Below are 18,700 nucleotides of genomic sequence, written 5' to 3'. Positions count from 1 at the left end.
CAGAAATAAACAACTTGTCTCTGCTAAGTGCTTAAGTATTAAAGAAAAATTATAGAACAGCTTGAAATTTGTTAATACGCGCGCGCGGCTCGCGGCCGTTTGGAGTCTCTAACGGCCGCGCTACAATAAAATTGTGACCGTAACGCCTGTATGATTTTTCGTAACGAATCCACCCGGGAGTTCAAGGTAAAAGCATGTATCCATGCTAAAACTAGACATAATGGTTTATTAAAAATTATCATGTTTTAATTATTTATATTTTGTTTAATTTATAATAAATTGTTACATTAATACAAGATAATCCTATTGACTTAAGTTTCAATGTGCTGTATGAAGGTAATAAATGAAGAATTTGGGGTATCTTTGCGAGTTTTGCCCAAATATGTTGTACACTTTATATAAAATATGTAAAAATCTCATTATGATTCCCTATTTTTTACAACGTTTTTCTTAACTCGTATTCTTATTTGTCCGGTGGTTCTTTGTCTGGTACAAATCTTGCATTCGATTTTTAACTAACTTCCCGACTAGCTAGACATTTGAAACTTTTAGAATATATCAGAACACGGTGCCAATGCATTTTTTAATACTTTTAGCCATATTTAAGTGGAATTGAATTCATTTTCAGTTAATTCTGTTTTGTATGAAAAGTTATTTCGATACCATTATTGGTTGCTAAGCGGGTGGTCCTAGTAACTAAATTATTAATATATACGTGCGTTACTATGGAAATCAAAATGACATTTCAGTATTATTTCTATCAAGTACAAATTTTTTTGATCGTTTAAGCTAGCAAGTCAAGTTTAAATGATTCAACAGAAAATTTTTAAATGTTGTATATAAAAAGTTCTTTTAATCTTGTAATTATTATAATCTTTGAACTTAAATCTACTCTCAAAATTATTCGTATTTACTCCTCAATTTTCCGTCGCTTTATAATGCACTGCCTCTCAATCAAACATAAACCACCCATCTGCACTAGATGTTTCTGGTAGTTCATAAATTATAATTTACTAATATTTTTCGACATTTTATTGACTTGACCACTAAATTCTAAATGCCTCAAATTTTATTCCTTCTTCCAATATTGCCACAAAATTTCATCTCCCACGAAAAATGTATTTCAATGATGCCTTAAAAGAGTTTTTGGACGAAAAATCGTCCATATTCAACAAATATATGCATAAAATTGTGTGGTAGAGTTATACCACTCTTCGAGCTTATACATATTATTATATTCTAGTCCAAGAGTTTAGCGAAAAATTCGGTCATTATAAAAATCGATTATTACCGAATACTCCTTTCGTTTAATGCTACTTTTGTCATAAAACCTATTTATCCATCAAAACTCCATAGCAGTTACTAAACGTAAAAACTATATTAGGAAACACCTCAGATATATACCCATTAGAAAAAAACTTTTGAAAAAAAAACTCAGATGATGGTTACTTAAACCCTGACGGCTAAAATTATTAAACATGGAACATGATTTGCCTACTGAATCTCTGAATGCTGGCTCTCCAAATTTGAAAGAAAATTATTGGTCAAAGTATTCAAAAAATTCTACTTTTCTGAAAATTATTTAATTACAATAATAAAACTAAAAAAGTAATAATAACAGACGAACAATACATCGCACAGATTGTAAGCTACTGAACGTAAAATGAAAATAATCGGCGCGCGTAAGTAATCGGGCCGCGGGCGGGCTGCGAGTCTATAGTAGTTATTCTACGTATATTTTTCGTAACGCTTTTGCGTCGGAGATCATGAGTAAAACATGTTCCATGTTAATACTACGGCCGCGTTTGTTTAAAGATTTTTCGCTAGTGAGTATCTAAGGTGTTTTCAAATCATGAATGTTCAATATTAATAATGTTACTTGCCAAAATCATCAAAATTGTTGCGATTTAATTGCCAACATTCTGGAATAAATAATGCTGACAGACCGACCGCTGAAAATTAATTCATTCAAGTTTCAGCCATGCGAATGGCGGAATGCAAGGATCGGTGGAGAGATATATCTACATAATACCTACATTTAACTCATTTAGTGCTAACACTGCGACTGGCGCGTTTGGAGTACTTGGCCATTAGATATAATTAACGTGTTATTTAAATGCAGTGACGTCCCTAGACAAAATGCTGCCCCATTTTTCATACAGTATTTTTTATCCCACGATGGCCAAGCGGCTTAAGCGTCGTGGGTTCCAGGTTCGAATCCTGGGTCTGGTAAGTACACATTGTTTTTCAGTTTGTGTATGAGTCAGAGTATGGACCTAATAGGTTGAGCAAGTGGCTGACATCCATTTCTCGTAAAAACAAAATTTATTAATACAAACCTCTACTCTGTGGAGGCCTACATGATCCTATTAGGATCGGACATGATCGAAAGAAAGAAGAAGAATTTTTTATCACCCTTTCATGACTCCAATATCTTAGAAATGTGTTGTATGGATACAATACTAACAAAATATAATATAGGTAGGTACTGTTACACCCCCGTATGTTCCCCATTTGAGGATGTCTCTGTGTATCTGGAGAGGCCCGAGTCGGTATCAAATCCAACAAATAGTAAAGCGCTGATTACGAAAATAAATAATAAAAATAATAGAGCCGGCAATGCCGTAGCTTATGACGGTTGAAAAATATTTGCAACGTCGCCTTTTTGACAATGCTTCTGGTTGAAAGCGAAATACAAGATGGCGGGCAGAACGCTGCAAACAGCAAAATCGCAAACACGTAAATTTCATCCTCCGTAAAATAAATTATTAAAAATGTAACTATTATATAATATTAACGTAAATATACCTTGCCGTTTCCAAAACAATTTCGGTGTGTTATTTGTTCACCTCCAAGTCTTAAAATCCAGACGAAAAACCAGACAACAAAATAAAAGTGACAGCATGTTATTCACTTTAGAAAATGGAGGGAAATGACAGTACCTACTTACCACTAAAACATACAAAATTAAATTTAGATATAAAAAGCTTACTCATAAAATATACGGGTTTACCCAAATCAACAGAGCTGAGGTTATATTTGTTGATATTTCCGACACATTTGGTTTGTACCATTTAGCAATACACAGATTAAATATTTTCACACCATTTTTACTATTGTACAACACTAATAAATAATTTTAGTCATTTCTATATAAGTACACCAAATGATTTTCCTCGATTTGCCATCCTTCGAGTATCTGCCGCTCGAAACGACGCTCAATCTGTCTACCCCCACGGGACGTCACTGTTTAAATGTGGTAATTAAAAGGTCAGCAGTGATCGTGTAATTAAAAGAAATGAAGAACACATTGCGAATAATAAATTATAACACATTTTGAATTTGGGAACATTATTATGACGCCGAATTGATTAAAAAACACAATTGGTTAAAATTATAATAAACTCAGTGGTCCACTACACGATAAGTATTGTATTAAGGCTATACTTCAGTTGAGGCATGGTCTAAAAAGATCGTGGCTAGACGATGCGCGGATTGTGCAAATGACGCGTGCCGAACGAAATATAATTTGTCATAAAAATCCAACATTGTTATATTACTAATAATAATAGTATATTCATTACCATTTTTTCTTTTTCAAGTACATGCGTAAAGTTTTTTAGTTATCTTTACACGATTTAAGAATATTTTCATCCGACGCCATGACAAAACAAATCGACGTGCGGACACCTCGACGGTCGGTCTCCTATTGGCGACTAGTGAGAAATTTCGTCGCACCTTCTGTTGAAAATTATTTGCCGTTTCAATAATACTTTCTATCGAAAACTTTAAAGCAAGAAATATCAAATTTGATGAGAAATCAACAAAAAAAATTGCAATATGTACGCCCACTATCACTGTGTATTCCGTGGCGAGTGTCCAACAATTGACGGAGATATGAACATTAATCTACTTAGGCCAGATGTGTTCAACTGGCGGAACGTGGAATAATCAAATACAAAAGTTGACATACCTCGAGACCATGGCCCCCACATCCTGAAGCGGGCCTTCAGGCTAAGATCTCTTTGGCGGGCCCCCTACCAATCGCTAAAGATAATGGCAGTGTGACGTTCTGCAGTAGCGTTTTCCATAGGGTGTACGCGGTAAAATTATTGTGTATGTTTTTTTGTATATTTTATTATATCCATTTGAATTATGGAGTTGTCGAGTATCGATACACAATTAAAAATTGTATTGTACAACCACATAATTTTAAATAATAATAATAATGAAGGAAAATAGCACCACAGGCGACTTTTTTTACTATTAAAGAGAATTTTTGATGCGTGTATGTGGTCGACTAGACACACCGGGCTCTTCCTAAGCCCAGGCCCCCGGGCTAGAGCCCAGTCAGTCCCCCCATTGTGGGGGCCATGCTCGAGATATACAAACTTGATTGTGTTCTAAATAGATACTGTTTCGCTCTCGGAGATATTTTTAATAGAGTTGCAACTTTTTATTGATAACATAATTGACATTAGTATCCATATTTTATTCCCACAAGAGATATTGAAAGAATTTTTACGATAAATGGTTGTAAACTAGGCATTCAAACCGTATTTATACGGTAGAAATAATAATTACAAGATAAAAAGAACTTTTTATATACAACGTTTATAAATTTTCTGTTGAATTACTCGTATTATGCTCAAACTTGTACTTGATATGAAGTAAATAAAAAAACAAAGAAACAAACAAATATAGAATACTGAAATGTTATTTTGACATTTTATTTAGAAATTTTTTCAGCAGCTAAATTATTAATATATACGTGCGTTACTATGGAAATCAATTTTAAATGTCAAAATGACATTTCAGTATTCTATATTTCTTCAGTATTTCTATCAAGTACAATAAAAAGTTTTTATTAATACATAGAATTGTCAAGTTTATATGATTCAACAGAATTAAAAACGTGGTAAGTATATAAAAACTTCTTTTTATCTTGTAATTATTCTTATTTTTTTTCTTTTTCAATCATTTTGATATATAAAAATAAGTATATTATTAAATACATTGATTGATTAATCCTTCTTATTTCCGCCCATTCTGTTGATTGCCCATCTCAGTACTCCATTTCTTATTCGGGTGACCTTCGCAAGCGGTGGCGAACCCTTTTATGTTTGTGTGCCAAAAATATCTACGCGTTTATCGATACTCATAAAACATACTAATAAGACGACTCATATGATGATTTCAATCCTCGCAACTTGTTCGTCTCAAACCACATAAAATGACATATACCTAATGAAGAAAAATCATTTAAATTCGATATATCTTCATATACAATCCTACGAATAACTTGCATGAAAGTACATAAAAATATACATTAATGACGGTGGAAGATTCAATGTTTCAACATATTATACAATCAACTGATTTGACTACTTTAAAACACATAAATATACAGAATACAGATATACAGAAAAACTTATGTGAAAAAATGGGATGTTTATTGATATACAAACAGAATGTATGGCCGCTTAAAAATACACGAAAAGAAACATGGGCAATGAGGAGAGCCCGGGTAATTTAAACGTTTATGCAATAGACATAAATTACACACGGGAACTCGTAAAAAATAATTTTATCAGAAAGCTCTACAAACTAGACAGAAAGAAAACTAAACGTATACAAAAACTCATCCTCACTTAGGTGGAATGTATCAATGTGATTTGGTTGAATACAGTTATTTCTCGCCCAATTGTCATTGCCAATGGCAAGTTATATTTTCTAACAATAACATGGAAGAAGAATGACTTTCAATATAGGTACTTACTTTGTTTTTCCACCACCACTCGTCATGTACTGTATGTACTGCATGTATGTACCTTCCATGACCCTATAAACGTGTCTGACAGAAGTGATTTTAAGTGCTCATTTTCCGAAACGGAGCCGCACGGGACTGATGCTACAACCATCCACCGTAGTGCTTAAAGAAGAAAGTTAAGAAAGGAAAAAAAATCTTTTTGGACTGGCTCTGCTGTCCGCTGACGTTAAGCGCCCTATGTATCCGCATACTGAGTGTCACGAGTTGAATTGGATGAGTCTACAGAGGAGTCAGGACTATCCTGCTCCCCATACGACGAATTTTTCGAATACTGCAAAGTTTGCCCCGGTTGCTATCAAATCTGCGTGGCCAATTGGGCCCGTGTGAGGACGGCCCTATCAAACAGCTCCGCTCGTTCAGTTTCCATAAGCGGGCAATCCCAGAGGACGTGTTCAACGTCTTGGTGGTCATGCCCGCAGGTACAACCCGGCCCATCTACTATCAAGTCAAACTCGTGGAGTTTGGCGGCAAAGTTGCCATGGCCGATGAGGAACTGGCTAATCTAGTGCGAAGGTTGGAGAAATAAATTCATTATTTTTTTTTTATATAATATTACGTGTACTTACAAAGAACGAACAGAATTCTCTCGGGTGCTGAGCGTGTCACGCGTGCCATGGGCACGCCACCGCTGGTCCACATAACATTATTTATTTGTCTGCTCGCGTTGGCTCGGAAACGGTTGAGTATCCCTGACGTGTGTATTTCTGATATCGCAGTCGATATCACACGCCATACTCTAACTATACTCTGCTGTAAATTTTACAGATATATTTGAATTCAACATATTAATTGGATTAAATAAAATTAAAACAGTACTCGTCATTATGTACGTGATTTTAATTGACATTAGTTGACATTTTTTTTTATTCTCACAAGAGAGATTTAAAGACTTTTTAATGATGTTAATGCCATGACGCTAACTCTAATTAACAAATGAAGGGTCCACTGCTAGAACGGTGAATGTTCAAGTAAAATGATTTTGAGATATCTGCATTAAAGGTTTATAGCGGTCGCAAAAAATATAGATGTTGAGAAATAAATTAATGTATTTTTAAGTTTGAAGTTAATATATACGAGTATTAATTGTTGTCAATAGTTAGGAGTTGACATTCTTGTGGTCAGAAAAAATAATAAAACAAAAGTTGTCATTCAAGTCCGAAATTACAACTGCAAAATGATGATTGTCCATACTGACGCCCATTTCAGAACGATGATTGTCCATTAAACTCTGTTGTTTTTACAACGTTTTTATTATCTCGTATTCTTATTTGTCCGGTGGTTCTTTGTCTGGTACAAATCTTGCAATCGATTTTTAACTAACTTCCCGACTAGCTAGACATTTTAAACTTTTAGAATATATCAGAACACGATGCCAATGCATTCTTTTAATACTTTTAGCCATCTTTAAGTAGAATTGAATTCATTTTCAGTTAATTATGCTTTGTATGAAAAGTTATTTCGGAAGAAATCCGTAATCCAATCCACTATTATTGGTTGCTAAGTGGGTGGTCTTATCAACTAAATTATTAATATATACGTGCGTTACTATGGAAATCAAAATGAAATGTCAAAATGACATTTCAGTATTCTATATTTGTTTGTTTTTTATTTATTTCATATCAAGTACAAGTTTGAGCATATCGAGCATAATAATTGAAGAGAAAATTTAAAAACATTGTAAGTTCTTTTTATATTGAAATCATTTGTTTATTTATCTGCTTCTCTTAAATTTCAATCATGAGGAAGATCATCATAATATTCATTTCTTTCAGACCGGCAAAATCTCTTCAGGCACTGCAGCTAATTGTATTATGCTGGACCAGGTAGTTGGAATTCACCTGCATTTAACCTAACCTAACCTTAAACGTGTCGGCAGTTTGATAAGTTGTCAATACTGACAGCTGAATTGGCGGGTAAACTTTTTCAATGGGACATTCAGTGTTATTGATTATATTGTAGACAAGTCATGACTAGGGAATCCAATCCCGATACAAAATTCTGATCCCGGGATTTAGGGATTACAATTTCACAACCTTGGTATCCCGGGACTGGTCCCGGGATTTGCATATTTTTCCATTGTTAATATAAAAAAAATATATTTACAAATAACATTGATAAAATAGGTCAAAAATAAATCTAGTATAATTTATACTATTTAAGACATTTATTGTTAATATTGTATACGTTCAATCTTGGAAATACATAAGTTTAACGGAGTAAATAATATTGTTATATAAATAATAATGTGAATTTAATATTGGATTGCTTTTTCTAATAGTAAAGACTGGGTATTACGATAATAAAGTATATAACAAAGCAAATCAAAGAATAGTAAAGCAAATCATGGTGTACTTATGGCCTTTCCGCTTCATAAATCTAATTAGTCAGCCAAATATGAAACTGCCGTAAAACGTATGAGATCATGATGGAATTACTTTGTTAAAAGTGCGAAGTATTGTTTTTTTTCCAATCTTTCTCATTTTTATTAATTTATGTGAAAAAATAAAATGAATCGGCAACTTACACATGGGTATAAATCAATCTTCATTGAAAGTCAGTTTATTTCTAATGTAGTTATTTGTTGTTAAAAGTATTTTTTCTGTTATATTTTCGTTTTTATTTTATTTTCTATAAAAATTGATAAAAAAATCAATCCCGAAAGTTTCGACATTATGTTTATCAATTCCGGGATTCATAGGTATCGAAAATAGCTCGGGATCCCGGGATTGGAATCCCTAGTCATGACTCTCAGTAATCTAACCGTGTGTCGCTTTTTGAAAAAGTCGTTTTTCTCAAGAATGTGAGCGATATTGGCTAGTAATAAAATGCAAAAAGTTGCTCTATGAACACTAGGCTATCGAATGGCATACACGACTAAAACTGTGACATTCAACGGTCTTGCAGTGGACCCTTCAAATAGTCAAAAATATATTAGATTATATAGGTACATAAATTATATATTATGCACCCACGCTATGGGTTAGTACTTGTGTCATTTATAATTAATAGTAGTGCTGCTTATTGGTTGTACCTACTTGTTGAAGTTTTTGTTGATTGTACGATATTTGGGATATTTATGTTCAGTTCAGAATGATCCAAATATTAACTTTTCACAATCTGTGATCCTAAGATGATCATTATGAGCCTACACACGGTGGAGATTGAATTCACAAATTTTTTTTTTGTACGAGAAACGGATGATGGTCACGTGCTCAACCTATTAAGTCCATACTCTGGTCCAAACTCAGATTGAAAAACGACAAGTGAATTTGAAAAACCCGGGATTCGAACCCGGAACCCACTACATTATTATTCGACGTAGCTATCGTGTGTATATCCAAATAATATACCTGATTATATTATATTAACTTTTTTGTTTGTCACAATTTTAAGTTTTAGTATCATGCAAGCACATTTAAAAAAAATACAAATACATACCTACTACACAAAACCTGCACTGTTTTGAATATGTGAAAAATGTTTAAGACTAGTGTAAGACTTTTTTTGCTCAGAATTTACAAGATTTCAAGGCTATAGTATGACCTCTTAAGAATGTAATATTATTATGCCTGGTGACATTTAAGGGGAAGTCTTCTACCTACCAGAGGCAACTAGCGGAAAAATACAAAGCTTGCAATTTGAGACATTTTTTTTGATAATTTACAATTTCAGCTGTATTGATTAATAAATATGTATCTGAAAACATTAAAAAGAAAAATATTTTTTTTATTTTAAGTCAAAGATAAAGATTACAATTGTAAAAAGAATGTGAATTTGTTACATATTTACGTACGTTTATTAAGTTTTCAATATTTTTCCTAGTACAGATTTTTGACTAATTAATAGTTTTAATATTTTTTATATTTATTTTAAAAAACATCGATTTTTTTATAAAAATATAAACGTGTATAACTATATTTTATTTATATGAAATATTATTTAGGTAAGGTCCCAACAAATGTTTCCAATTGCAAGCTTCGTATTTTTCCGCTAGTTGCATCTGGTGGTAAAAGTATCCCCCTTAAATTTGATAGTTCAGTCATCACGCATGTTTTGAGAGGCTGTAATAATATGAAAATGTCCATATATAGAAAAAAATACCCGGATGAGTTTCTATGGACTTGCAATGTAGTTCCACCATTGACAATAGTAAAATTCAGAGTTAGTCAACCTGATCCCTACCGCCCACTAGGGGGCGTTCCAGCTTTCATGGTGGGCGGTAGGGGTTTTGAAAATATTTTCATTATGTACCTATGGCAGTTTATTGATACCTTTCCCTACCCCATATCTTGTGAAATCAGGCTTTAGTGGTGTTACTCATATTACGACATAAGAAAGAAACCGCCTGAATATTTCCGAAAGATGAAACCTTCGTTTGTTGCTCACAAAAATTGAGCCAGATATCCAGTATTTAGTTTCGCAGCATCAGCCTCGGGGATCCCATTAATAATTTAATTAATTAAATGTAATCAGACTTCATGCCTATATGTATGCAAAGTATAAATAAAAATATAGATTTAACTACAGTAAGTTGTTTTATAAAGATTTATTCTGCCAAATTTAGCGAAATTCTGACATAAAGTAGGTATTTGGTAAGTAATTATTATGGTACTGTTCGGTTATACCGGAGGCAGCGGAAAACGCATTTTGAAAATAGCCGATAAACTGGATTATTTGTTAGGTTAACCTCACCAAACCTAACCTAACCTAACCTAACCTAACCTAACCTAACCTAACCCAACCTAACCGAACCTAAACTAACCCAAACTAACAAATAATCCAGTTTATCGGCTATTTTCAAAATGCGTTTTCCGCTGCCTCCGGTATAACCGAACAGTACCATTATTATTATATGTTTTATTTTGCTGTAACTCTGCTTTATAAATTTTATAAAGTAAAGTTACTTCCCTACTTTATAAATCATCATTACTGTGGAACCGGTGGGCGGTTAGAAAATTTCACTACTAACAGAGATACAAAAGTGGGCGGTAGGTATAAAAAGGTTGACTACCTCTGGTATAATTGGTGTTTCGCCACCTACATTGTTTCTTCGAAAGTTATAAACGATTTTACGAAAACTTTGTTGGACATCATTACCGTGCGGTCGGCGCGTGACTTTGTTATATTCAAGACGTAGTTCTACGTCAAAACAAAACGAGTGTGTCGATAGTCGTGTTGTACATCAAAATAAGCTTTGTGAGACGAAAACTTTCCGCAGTGTACACGTACAAGAGCTTTTTTCAATACTGTCGACAAATCTTTTATTTAACTTATAACGAAACTCTGATAAACAGAACGGACTTCGCTAAAAATGAAAATTTTAATAAAAAGTTGAACAAGTTATGCCGCTACCCAAAATCTTAGTTCCCAAGGTGAAATTATGGAAGTCACATTTCTAAAGGGTTGTAAAAGTTTTTTTTTGGAACACTGAGTTTCTACAACAAACAATACTTAAAAAACTTAAGTAAGAAATAAATGATATTAAATTATTTTATATATAATATATTCCTTTTGTAATAAATTATGCTTAGGTACGTCTTTTCTACAGAAACCTATTCAAATAAAAGTTTAAGAATGATAAATTTACGCAATTACCTACAATATTACGTTGAAATCTAGTGTACTTCACTATAGCTGAGGATCGTTACTACTAGAGCGTTGGAGCGGTGCTCGGAGCACTGGAGCAATGGGATTTTAGCTGGAGTAGGAGCGGAGCCGGAGCACCGAAAATGTGTAGTGCTCCACTGCTCCGGATGTTTTTTTATTATTAAATTTTCGTCCTAAAATCGAATGAAAATAGTATATTGCAATGCAACACTGGAATTATTTGAAATATGGCAACACTGCCGAGTGATAAATAACCTTACTTTTTTGACAGAAGAGGCAAACAATCAGAGACGATTTGCTGTCGATTTTGTTTAATAGAATTAATAATGAAAATGACGCTTATTTTAAAACTACTTATTTTTTTAACATTTGTATACCTACATATAATACTAATTAAAACTTTTTACCCGGAGCAGAGCTGGAGCAAGTATTAGGTTCCGGAGTGGAGCTGGAGTGGAGCTGGAGTGGAGCAACTCAAAAAATGGTCCGCTCCAACGCTCTTGTTACTACACCCTGAAAGGTTAAAATAAAGTTAATAAAGTTATGAAGAAGTTAAAATAATTATTTAATTAATAAATACATGCAGCAATATAATCAGTTAATGTGGGTTTATTGATTTATTTCATTCTAAACTCACAGTCTGCCACAGGAGAGAGAGAACGAGAATTAGTGGATTCTGTCGCTTAAACTGAAGCACAATAGGCTATTTACACAGTTGGAGAATATTTTGATGAGTGGAATAATTAATTGCCCAAAAGTAGACCAAAACCGTTTTCACTACGAAAAGGAAATTCAGTATTTATTTGTGATGGTAAAAGAAAATAATTTTCGTTTAATCTACAACATTTCAGTACCCCAGGACAGATATAATATATTTATTGATGTTGGAGAATCACGATGGCAGAGTGTGGTAGATCATTGTCAGATTTGATACTGGATAGTAGATCACAGTATACCTGAAGTTAAGCATGCTGCCTATACTATATGACAGTGGCAAAGACTCCATACTAGGCGATTATTTAAAGCCTACCTTCTTAAGAAAAATATTTTCAATTGCATATTGACGTATTTAAATAATCACTTATATTCTATAAAAATAATTTTATTTGCTAGCAACATCTGTCGTATATGTATGAATGTATTATAAATATATACAAACTACAGCACCACATTTAAAAAAAATACCCCACAGCGCGCCTCCTCTTTTCAACTATAGTGTAAATCAAATTATTCGCCGAAGAATGCTGACGTTTTTTTGTATGGACTTTATGTCACATAACCTCGGCATGTTTATTGCAATGTATGCAATACGACAGTGGCGAAGGGTGACTTTTGGAAACAGGTAGGCTGTGGAGAAAGCACACTTGTTAGATATATTTACAGGAAATAAGAAGATAATCCGACATAACTACTGATGAATAGGCAGGTACACAAAAACCGATGAAATTTCAAAAGCTCACTGATGGTATAAAATTAAGCAATTAATTTGAATTATGTATTTTCTTAAATATAAACGCAAGATACGCTCAAAATATATTGAAAATATCTGTTGTTGTGAATCTGTTCCATAACAATATATAATTTAACCCAAAATTAGACATTTTTAAATACTTCTATATTTAAAACACAGACTTAGGTAGGTACAATATCAGATTTCAACTTACATAATTGGCTGAATAAATTGTCTTAGTCTATGAATAAACTAACTGACAAATAAAAATCACGAGATAGATTATTTATTATTTATAACAACAGTCAATATTTATATGTGATTGAATCCCTAGAAATTATTTTTCTAAATTATCTTATAAATTATTTTGAATAAATGTGAAAACTTACGTAAAATGTAAGCGCTCCTTAAATAGCTTACCAATTTATATGGGCCGCCGCAGACGTCTTGAAATAATGAGAAACAAACTTCATATAAAAAAGTTTTCGATTCACGCGAACATAATCCATACAATATGTGAAGCGAAACGAGATATCGCTTATTTTTTTAAACCTTCGAGACATGCCAAATGGTGCTTATTGAAATAGAGGAAAAGATCATAAAATTATTATGACAATTATACGATAGATGTCGTTGGGCATATTATATATTATTATGTGATTATATTATTTAATATGTCAATATAAAATTAAACAATATTTTTCTTAAGAAGGTAGGCTTTAAATAATCGCCTAGTATGAGGTCTTCGCCACTGCAATACGATAAGCTCCGATGGCTAAGCCTAAAAATGTGCGCATAATATTATTGTCAATGACAGCAGCTATGTCAAAATAATTTCAGATAGATTGTTTATAAAAATCTAATGATTTTTGATATGTATAAATGTTTAAGAAAATAATACATAATTTAAACTCATCGCTCGATTTTATATCGTCGGTGAGATATTAAAATTTCATCGATATAGTGTGTCGTTGTCATTAGTGTGTACCTGTGCATCAGTAGTAATATCGTATTATTTTCTTATTTCCCGTAAGTATACCTAACACGTGTGGCTATTTTTCTCTGATCTCCACAGTCTACCTCTTTCCAAAAGTCACCCTTTGCTACTGCTATAATATTATATTTATATAATATAGCATTGTGGTAATATTTACGCTGTTATCAAAATCATCTGGAAATCCTCGTGCTTGACTGTGTTATTTCACTGCGTGGTTTGGCTACGTCATAGTGACGTTTGTAGTAGGAATATTTGAATTTCACAGATTCTATTGTTATATAAAACGCTCTGTTTGCTGATTTATTGGCACAGCAACAGACATGTCTTAGCATCAAAATCACGTTGTATACTGTGATTTTAGCGATAACTATCTGATTAATGGAGCACAACGCAAATTGAACAACGTGACGCAATTGCTGCAAATTGAACAAACGGATTAATAAATTGTATAATATGTTACAACGAATGTGCGAAATTTACTATTACATGGAATGGCCAAAATTTTGCCTAAATCATGAATAATGCAACCCCGTTGCCTTATTCATGAATTAGGCAAATTATCTGCCGAGTGCGTGAATTCGTCAGTAATTTTTCTGCCTAGTTCATTGGGCAAATTAGACAGTGGCGCTCCGGTAGTGTATTTTGCAACTAGACCAAATGTGTCAAAATGCTCATGCATTGGTCAAAATAGATAGTGGCGCTCCGGTGGTGTTTTTTGCAACTAATCAAACTAACCAAATGTGTCAAATTTAATGTCATTAATTATATATAAATAATATACCAATCAATAACTACAATGATTTATTTCCATTTACTATGCCCAGAATTCCATACCCTGACGAATTCACGCATAGACTTATATATATATATATATATATATATAGACTTAATAGTTTTATAATTATTTAAGTTATACTTCTTTTGGGGCGTTTGGCAGAGAGTGAAATTGCGCACACCGTTACAAAAGTGTGTGACAGTATCAAGTTAACTGCGAATCAGTCAGCTGTATACAAACGCAAATTTGATAGTAGAATTGTTCCGTTAACGTTTCCTAGGTAACGAGTTTATTATTGTCGGCCATTTACAATTCCTTACGTAAACAAACCATTAAACGTTAGAGTGACAGTTGTTACTTCAAAAATAAAATAAACGAGAAATACATATATAATTTAGTAATATAAGTTAAAGTGTATAGAAATAAACCAACGGCGCTCCAATAAGCGGCCGTTTTTCTTGAGTGTGTAATTTAACAAGATCTAGTCTAGTAGTCTAGTAGCTAGTCGAAGAATCTAGGTTATCACAAGTTTTGTTTTTGTTTTGTTACACCAAAGAAGTATAACTTCTAACGCGCGTACACAAGTACACACACCGATTTTTTTAGTTTTTTGATTTATATATCATATATATATATGTAGTTATGTCGTTTAATTTTTTTAAAAAAGTAGCATATTCAATGAAGGGATAAAACTTTTTTTTTGCCGGCGAGAAACTGCGCTAAAATGTACCTCCATGATCTTTACAGCTGGGCGCGGAGAAATACAAGTGGGAGTTTTTGAATCAAAAGGACACTCGAATGAACTGACTGCGAACGATGCTGGAGGATTATACTTACAAAGACGTTATGAAGGAGAGCACGAGGAATATTGTAAGAGTGTCTCCATTTATATATATTACAATATACTTTTTTGGCGAACTTGAAAAATGTATAACGGACTCGATAGAGAGAGACAACACACACCCGTCAAAAGTGTAATATGTGCGTTGTACATAATAATATAAAATAAAATAAATCGACATTTCCTTGCGACCACATACAATGATATAGGTACATATCATATTATACTGAGGATTGTACCGAATGAAAATACTAATACCAGTATTAACAGCGGTATTATTGAAATAAATATGGAAAAACAGAAGTATCTACTAATAAATAAATATATATTATATATTTATTTATTTATTTGAAAAAGACACGTTGAGTACGTAACAAATTATTAATTCAAGACGTTCACAACATCAGTTAGAGAAAAAACAAGGTGTAGAAAAAAAAGAAAGCAAAAATAGTTTTATACAAAAGAAATAAAATACAAAAAAACAACAATAATTCAAAAAATACAAATTAAACAATAAAATAAAATTTTTAAAACAGAATATATAGTGGATCGCCAAAAATATATACATCTCTAGGGAGTGCATCGACCAGCCGCACAGCCCTCGCTATTGGTGCCTGGTGAGCCTGTCATGAGGAAACAGCTTTCACCCAAAATAGGTCATGGCTGCGACCACGCATGTAATTGATTGAATATTATAAAAAAGGTATAAAAAATATTAATATTTTATAGCACGTGTCACTGCTGATCTTCAAGAGCGTTGAAGGGGAACGGGAGTAAACCAGACATCGCGCAACCCGACAAAAAATACCATATTAAACCCTTTAATGTTAATTAATAAAATTTCTTTCGACTTTCAATACCGAATTGCCGGTATTGTCCGATTTTTTAAACCGGTATTACGGTATCGAAAAATACTGGGATACCGGTTTTGAAATACCGGTATTGCATTGCCTAATCACTAGGTAGAGTATACCTTTTATCACTTTACACTTTTTGTACTCTTTACTATACTGATACGCCCCTTTGCCTGATTATCTCGCATAAAATTAGATAAAATGATATTTACTTGTATGAATATATGTAGTAATAAATAAATAGAGAGATAATATATGTAGGTACTTAAAAATCTTTTTAGAATATATTACATATATACAATCATTCTAGAGCCGGAGTGCAAAGTTATGAAGCATATACTAGAGTATTTATTCCTTAACTTGCCACCCCTAAGCAACGTATCGTCTGCTTACCTCCACCGGACGTTACTGTGTTTACTATTAAAGTATTGACTGTAACCATATTTAAATAATGTTTATTTAAATATTTTTATGTATCATATTATAACAAAATTATTAAACGTCATAGTGGCAGTTGTTACTTTAAAAATAAAAACAATGATAAATAATTATATAATTTAGTAATATACGTTAAAGTGTATAGAATTAAATCAACGGCGTTCCAATAAGCGGTCCTTTTTCTTGAGTGTGTAATTTAACAAGATAATTAAGAGCTAGTCAAAAAATCTAGTTTATCACAAGTTTTCTTACGCCAAAGAAGTATAACCTCTAACGCGCGTACATAAGTACACACACCGATTTTTTAGTATTTTGTTTTTTTAGACAAAACATTAATTATTCTTTTTTCATAATCAATATCTTAAGTTTTCCATCTCTATTATTAGAAAATCTGTCTCGGGGTAGAGTTCTTAAATATCTACTGACATTAATGAATTACCCTGTTACCACAGTGTACCAGGATTATTACGTACTTACTTATTTCAAAGTTATTATAGTATTGTTATGGACCTGTAACTACCCTTTGTATAATATCTCCCCAATGACAACAAATTGTCTTTTGTTTGATTCATCGATACTCTAAGTTACTAATAATCAATGACATATTAAATGGACAACTCACTTCATACCCGGCGCGCACGAGAAATTGTGCATGAAGTCATTCACAGATGTATAGGTCGATGTCACGTGACCATATGACGTATCCGTTTCCATTATGCGATACAAGCTTCGAGAATTTATAGTAATATAACCTTTATTGTAATGGCGTATTAGTGTCATGACTCATTACGTTAGAAACAGATTCTCGGTTACTTACGACTTCTCGGAGATTAGACGCAAGTGAGCCCAGCGAATCACAGGCGACTGACTGTCCAATGGCTCCTGTCATTCAATTTCATTGAATAAACATTCATCAATATCTTAAAATGGCATTTTATAAATAATAAATAATACTAACACATGAAAAGTGATATCCCATCTTTCTTGGAGTGTTTAGTAGATTTTTTTACAATTTTTAACTAGGCACATTGGCATTTTGTAACACAATAATAACGGTGGAGTCGAAACCTGACAGTCAGAAATTTTGTATGAGCAGACCCAGCGGTGTCGCCAGACCGCTTACAAGCAGAATGTTCATTTGAGCGTAGGATACCGATATTAAAATATGAATTTCGCCATCCGGCAGACCCGACACAAAGTGAGTGTCATTTTGTTTTCTAGATGCTTTGTCCATATTAATGTCATTGCTAATAATGTACTATTGATAAGAACATTCGATCGGTGTGATTTCAACTATTACAATGTACCTACTAAATATTATATTATTGATCAACCCCAATTTATCCACCCCATCTAGCTGTGTTACTACACGCATACATGAACCAAGCGTCACTAATATTACTTACTTACTATTTCATATTAATACTATTGTAAATGATCCTTGGATCCATTCAACTCGGACCATTCCACTTGTTCAAACATAATTCAGCTCTTCTCACCGAGTTGTTTCACTGCGGATAGAACTCTATTGAGTTCTTTCCCTTTTATTTATACACCATGTAATTGTAAATTGAGTATTGACTAATAAACATCTCTGAAGATTAACATCCATCGAGTCTTATTACCGACATAAACCTTCCAATGGATCACGTAAAGGATCGGGGCCCGTTGGTAAGGATTTCCGTTGCCAAAAACAAGTATTTTGATTTCACCTCTCTCCAAACCCCTCACAAATTGTGAGTATTCGAAAAATGTAGAAGAAAGGTCAGTTTTAACTGATGATTCTTCAGATTATTCTTATTATGAGACGTTAATAATATAAATAGCATAAAACGGTATAAATATCGAAAAATGTATAATATTTTATAAGTAGTGCTATTTAAGTATTATTCCATAATTAAACCAAAA

This window comes from Rhyacophila brunnea, unplaced genomic scaffold, assembly GCF_057557595.1.
Source record: "Rhyacophila brunnea isolate RB1 unplaced genomic scaffold, BYU_Rbru_1.0 scaffold_1, whole genome shotgun sequence".
NCBI lineage: Eukaryota > Metazoa > Arthropoda > Insecta > Trichoptera > Rhyacophilidae > Rhyacophila > Rhyacophila brunnea.
The sequence above is the reverse complement of the archived record's forward strand: the minus strand, read 5'-3'. Positions refer to the sequence as shown.